Below are 6,961 nucleotides of genomic sequence, written 5' to 3'. Positions count from 1 at the left end.
CCATGAGCCATGTTTTAATGCAAGCATGGAATCTGAAAACTTGTCCCAAGACTATCATTAACTGCAGTGCGAGATCACATTGAAATGAGCTTCACAGCCTTCCTTTGATTTCAGAAGGCAGAAGCCGCTTCAGAAGACAGTGCTGTTCACAAAGCAAACTGCTGCACGTAGAGTGACTCATCGGAAAGTCTTAGTAACTTCCAGCTGAAAACCTTAAACCCAGTCTTACCCGTTAATAGCATCATCCAATGGCAACTGTGTCTGCCTCCAATGGCAAACAGCATCTCCAGCATCTTGTACTCATTAGCTGCGAAAGTCGATAGCCAATGCGCACGGCGGCTTCAGACACTCTGCCAAGCAATGTTTTAGGCATTTCGTGATGGTCTGTTGATGCTTTTTGTTGAATGCCGAAGTAAATTAGTCTCTGGTTTTGTGGATCTGACACAAGAAGCAAAGAATGGATGACCTTCAGTAAATAAAACCGATTCTGTGCTAATCGATAATGCCTAGCAATTGTTGATTCAGTTTACATGGCTTCAAATCCCCAGTGCTCGAAAAAAAATCAAAGATAGATTAAGTAACACTGGATGATTTATGGCAGCCCAATGGAGGATATGAATAGATGATGGCCATTTATAAAGCATAAGCCATGCATCCTTATCCCAGCTACATCAAGGTGGTGTGACGGTTATCTGAAGGGGATATTTACTTCACCCTGATGAAGGATTAAGCAACTGGAATCAGGTCTCCATGTGTTATCTCAGCAGGCATAGAAAAGCAATGTAATCCAGAACTGCACATATCAGAGGAATGAACCTAAATACAACATAACATTGGCCTTCTTGATTCCATCCTCTGTCCAGGCTGCTTAATTTACTCTCCCATCAATGAGCCAATTTCGGCCATGACTGCCTTCAAAGAGTGAAGGTTTCTTCTGCATCCGGAAGCTATCTGGCTCAGCAGATCCCTCACTGATATGTCACACTTCCTGGACTTAGTTATCATGATCTTAAATCTTAATCCAATAACACATGTCATCTTAACATTTCATGTCTAGTTATTTGCAATCAAAAGCTACAAGAGTTTGACATAGGTATTTAGCAGATAAGACCTCTGTGGTATCAGGCACCAAGACATTACCAGCAGATCTTTTAAGTCCTGTAAGTTACGAGATGGAGCCTCCATAGATCAGACTTGTTTGTCCAGCACATCCCACAGATGCTCAATCATATTGAGATCTGGGGAATTTGAAGGCCAAGTCAACACCTTGAACTCATTTCATGTTCTCTGTTCACTCCTGAACTATTTTTGCAGTGTTGCAGTGCGCTGAAAGAGGCCACTGCCATGGGAGAATACTGCTGCCATGAAGGGGTGTACTTATTCTGCAGCAATATTTAGGTAGGTGATACGTGTCAAAGTAACACCCACATGGATGCCAGGACCGAAGGTTTCCCATCAGAACATTACCCAGATCATGACACTCAGGACGTTTACATGCACACTAAGAAAATCGAATTATTGTGTTAGTTCAACTAAAACCAGATTTAACGTACATGTACATATGTTAGTCTGTCTGAAACCGTACTAAATCAAATTTCTCTAAGTCAGACTAAAACACCCAGATCACACCAGCTGATTTACTCCTGCATGTATACGTTGAGTCGGACTCAAACTGGCCTAGGCACTCTGTGCATAGACCTGGAAGTAACAGAAGAAGCTGGTACACAGAAGAAGCTTGGAGCATAGCAGAGGTTGGTGAACTCCAGCACCATACAGCAATGTTGTCTGCCTTCGGGTAACACCATAGTCCAATAGTCTGCATGTTATTTGTAAATGAAAAAACAAAAAAAAGAGAGAAAAAAAGAGTACAACATACAGCACAGAAGAAATGTATAGCGCTGTAAAACTGTCCAAATCACCGCTCAACTAAAGGCCGCTTTTCCACAGCACTGGGTACCGTACTATTGGTACTTCGAGAAGGTACCAAAGGTACAGTACTTCAAGGTGTTGGTTTTCCACTGGTTTATTGGAATGACATCACAATGTGAAGTGGGGTATTTTATACTGAATTTGAAAACAATGTCTGTAGTAGGACTGGACGACATGCGATATTAATACCAACATCACATGTTATGCACATCCAATTCTTACATTGTTACTTTGCTAGATTAAGATCAGGCTTTTTCTTACCTTCACTTTGGTATGGATATTATAGTGCAGGGAGTTTAAGTCTCGCAAAAACATTTTTACTCTGTCATAGGAAAAAAACTGCAAGTTTTGCAATTTTAATGATTATTCCTTTTCAAGATTATCTAGTTTTTTTTTTTAAATCAGCTTAAAGTTTACCTCCGCTGCTTTTGCATGAGCGCTGCATGTGTTCTCTGAAACAATCATAATCATTTTCATCTTTGTATTCTAATCCACTCCTAGACGGGTTTGTGAGAAATTTATGTTGAACTCCTATTTTGTTTCATAAATACCCCAATATTTATTACAACAAAATCACATTTCTATATATGAAAAATTTCCAATACAATGCTGTAATAATATCCTCCTGAGACCCCACCCATTAATTTATGTCCATTGTAGTGGACATTTTATTTTTGCATCTATCGTTTCACTCATGTAAGGAAACGTATTTATTCCTGTTGTACACTAAAGAGGACATGCTGTGAAATTAAAAATAAAAATTAATTTGAAGAAATCTAAATTGTAAGATGTCTTATTTCCCCCAAAGACAAATAACATAAAATTGAAGGACACTATTTTCCTTGGGTCTCAGGAGGATATATTAGACAAAATGCTTCATTTCTTCTTATGCTATCCTGATCTTGTGTCTGTTCTTCCGATCAGACTGTGATTGTGACTTAATTTGTCCACACATTCATTATTACTAATACTAACAGCCTGAAAGGAGCCATATCACCACCTATCATAGCGGAGAAGGACATACAGTACTTCAGTCAATAAATCTACTCCCCTCCCATACTGGGACAAGGACAGTAGTCTGATTAAATGGCTTAGTTGAGCTATAACTGTAGCTCAATTTAGCTGTGCATGTAAATGTACTGATTGTCTCTGCTGGCTTGCCGCCTTCCCATAGTGCATCCTGATGTCATCTCTTCCCCAGGTAAATCACGGACATGCACCTGGCAATCCACATGATTGCCAGGTGCATGCAGAGAACATGACTCATTAGACCAGGCCACCCTCTTCCATTGCTCTACGGTCACGTGCCCATTGTAGGTGCCTTCCGCAGTGGACAGGGGTCAGCATGGGTGCTCTGACCGGTCTGTGGCTACACAGCCCCATACACAGCAAGCTGTGATGCACTGTCTGTTCTGAGACCTTTCTGTCACAGCCAGTATTAACTTTTCAGCAATTTGTGCTACAGTAGTTCTTCTGTGGAATTGGACCAGATGGATTAGCCTTCACTCCCCACGCGCATCAATGAACCTTGGGCACCCATGACCCTGTCGCCGGTTAGCCTTCTTTGCACCAGTTTTCATAAGTACTGGCCACTGCATACTGGGAGCACTCCACAAGACCTGCTGTTTTGGAGATCCTCTGACTCTGTTATAAGATGCCACCTTGGCATTATGTCAGTTCATGAAATTTCTTCCCTGTTAGATATTCCATGGACAAACGTAATTATTACAAAGTGGAAGCATTTAGGAACAACAGATAACTCAGCCATGAAGTGGCCGACCACATAAAGTAACAGAGCGGGGTCGCCGACTGCTGAGGCGCATAGTGTGTAAAAGTCGTCAACAGTTAGTTGACTTAGTAACTGCAGAGTTCCAAACTTCCTCTGGCATTAATCCCAGAAAAAAACGTGTGCTGGGAGCTTCATAGAATGGGCTTCCATGGCCGAGCAGCTGCATGCAAGCCTCACATCACCAAGCGCAATGCCAGGTGTCTGATGGAGTGGCGTAGAGCAACACTGCCACTGGACTCTGGAGCAGTGCAAATGTGTTGTGTGGAGAGACAAATCATGCTTCTCTGTGTGGCAGTCTGGTGGACGAGTCTGGGTTTGGCAGATGCCAGGAGAATGTTACCAGCCTGACTATTCTGTGCCAGGAGGTATAATTGCATGGTGTTCATTTTCAGGGATTAGGCTTAGCCTCTTAGTTCGAGTGAAGGGAATGTTTAATGCTTCAGCATACAAAGATATTTCAGGCAATTCTATGCTTCCAACATTGCGGGAACAGTATTGGGAAGGCCCTCTTCTGTTCAAGCATGACTGTGCCCCAGTGCACAATGTAAGGTCCATAAGGTCATGGTTGGATGAGTTTGGTGTGGAAGAACTTGACTGGCTTGCACAGAGCCCTGACATAAACCCCATCGAACACCTTTGGGATGAACTAGAATGGAGATTGCGAGCCAGGCCTTCATGTCCAACATCAGTGCCTGACCATTCAAATGAATGGGCAAAAAATCCCATAAGACACACTTCCCAGTATACCCAGAAGAGTGGCAGCTGTTATACTGTAGCTGCAAAGGGTGGACCAACACCATATTGACGCCTATGGATTTATAATGGATGTCATAAAACTTTCTGTAGGTGTGATGGCCAGGTGTCCCAATAATTTTGTCCATATAGTATATAATGGCACCCTTGACAGGAGTCATTGTGATGAGATAATCAAGTTTATTCACTTAATCTGTCAGTGGTTTTATTGTTATGGCAGATCAGTATATTTGTCAAAAGAATCACACCAGTCAGGAAAGTTTCTGCTGCCAGAAAGCAGTAAAACCAGCATCTTTAGAGCAGTTAAGAGCCTTTCTAAAGGACCCAGCAGCAATGTGACTACTCTGTCAGCCATGAAGCTTTGAACCCATGACCTTCTGGACGGAGACACAGATCCCAAACCTGCTGAGTTAGACACCTTGCCAAAGTCTAAGTCACTAATACTGTAACGCCAGCAATGGAGCTTTTTCCATGACTTTATAGGGAGTCACAGTGTCAGGCTGAAAACAAAGGCACAGATGGTAGGCATACGTGTGTCTGTGTGGGGGTGCAGTCACAGAAGCGTTTGGGTTGTTATACTCTATGGAATGGGAACACAGGTGCCTTAAAAACACATCTCTCATGCCACAGTGTTTGCGGTGCAGACATGCTCAGTAGGTAAACACTAAATCATTTACTCTGCCACAGAGGAATGGACTCTCAAGGAAGTCTGCCATGCCGTGTGAGCACCTGGTAATAAATCTGGAAGTGCTCTTATGAAAGGCTGTTGACAATGAGGCAGACTTTTTTTTTTTTCCCCCAACATGCCAGAAAGACATCTGAACTCAATGAAATACTGAGAGTTTTGTGTGTGAGGACAGTTGCCAGTAGTAAATAAGAAGTGCAAGAGGGAAAATTCATCAGGTTTCTTCCCGTGGAAGGTTTATATAAGGAAAAAACAAGAAAGCAAGCCAAAAGAATGACTGACACTAAGCAGACATTTCTTAGTCAGAATGGGTTATTTATTAGTTAGAATGAGACATCTAAACCTAGGCAGCGGTATAAAAGCGAGATGTGCTTGGTGTCAGTCACAATGCAGACCTGCTGTTCCATGAGGGACGGGCAGAGAGGCCAAGACCCCCCCCCCCTCCTGCCCCAACATTCACATGCGTGGTGAGTCAGAAAAAAACATCAGAAATCCCATGATTGTCACAAACAGGATGGCTGCAAAACACAGGACCTGTTTCAGTCAGACGGCTATTTTCTGCTCCAGATGGACACATAGCTCACGGTTAAAATGCCTGTGGATGGAAGTATCTGGACTGATGTCAAGCTCCTGATGGTGGAGCGCGTAAGGACAGGCGGCGACCAGACTGAATTTCCCAGAAGTAGAGCAGCGAGACATCCCTGAATTTAAATGCAAACAGGCGTCTCGAAGCAGAGCTGGGACACAGGGAACTGAGATTGCTGTGTCCCAGACCGTGTAATAAGAGCCACTCCATTACACAGCCAGATCGCTATCGGTGCCAAACAGGACAGCAAAACAGTCTTTTGAGAGACATGATGTGGAAAACTCTCTGGAGTCATCCTCCCCCGGCTGGTGACTGGCATGGTAACAAAGGAGCCAATTATTTCCTTGTTAGAGGGACACCCAATGAAAATAAGTGAGCTGAATTTCACCCTGCTACCGCATCCACAAGCCCAACATACTTTACCGTTATTACAGATTAGATTACAGTGCGCTCACTATGCCTGATGCAACGAAGACCTTTTCATTGTGTGCTGCAGAAGAATGAGCTCCCCTCCACTAACAGCAGCAAAAGGAGCTGCAAGAAGAATTGAGGGCCGTAACAAGAGCCAGGGGGAACCAGGTTTTGACTATCAATGCCAAGCTACCTGAATCAGCATCCTGGGGAAAGATCTTTGGTGCCACAATAGACTGCTGTTGACACCAGGGAGACACGGCTGCATTTGGAGTGATGCCGTAACCGGGAGGCATGGACTGATGACAAGTGGCGTTGTACCATGTTCAGTGATGAATCTCAGTTCTGCATTGCCGTGGATGACCATTGTGCGTGCGTATGGTGGCACCAAGAGGAGGCACCAATCTTGCCAATGTTGTGAAGATCGAGACACACTGGCATTACTCCTGGCATCATGATGTGGGGAGCCAGAGGGTATGACTTCAGATCATCTCTGGTAGTGATTCGGGGGACCCTGATGGCACAGTGCTTCGTCAGTGACGTCCTGCTTCTGCATATCTTTTGCTGCGTTCCATTTGCCCTCGGAACTCGGATTCCGAGTCGGATTGTCCATGGTGTTATGTGTTGCATGTGCACAAGCCTGATCTGGTCCAGGAGCCAATCTGGTAATCTGACGAATAATATAGCTGTCATCTAAGGCTTTTGTGAACCTGCTGTTTTAGACATCTAAATCTCCGTAGTGGTCAGACCCATCCCGAAAGGAATGTCTAGATAATGATAGGCTAAATTATGCTATTTTTTCATTTTA

This window comes from Paramormyrops kingsleyae, chromosome 22 (assembly GCF_048594095.1).
Source record: "Paramormyrops kingsleyae isolate MSU_618 chromosome 22, PKINGS_0.4, whole genome shotgun sequence".
Lineage (NCBI taxonomy): Eukaryota > Metazoa > Chordata > Actinopteri > Osteoglossiformes > Mormyridae > Paramormyrops > Paramormyrops kingsleyae.
This window is presented reverse-complemented; position numbering follows the sequence as displayed.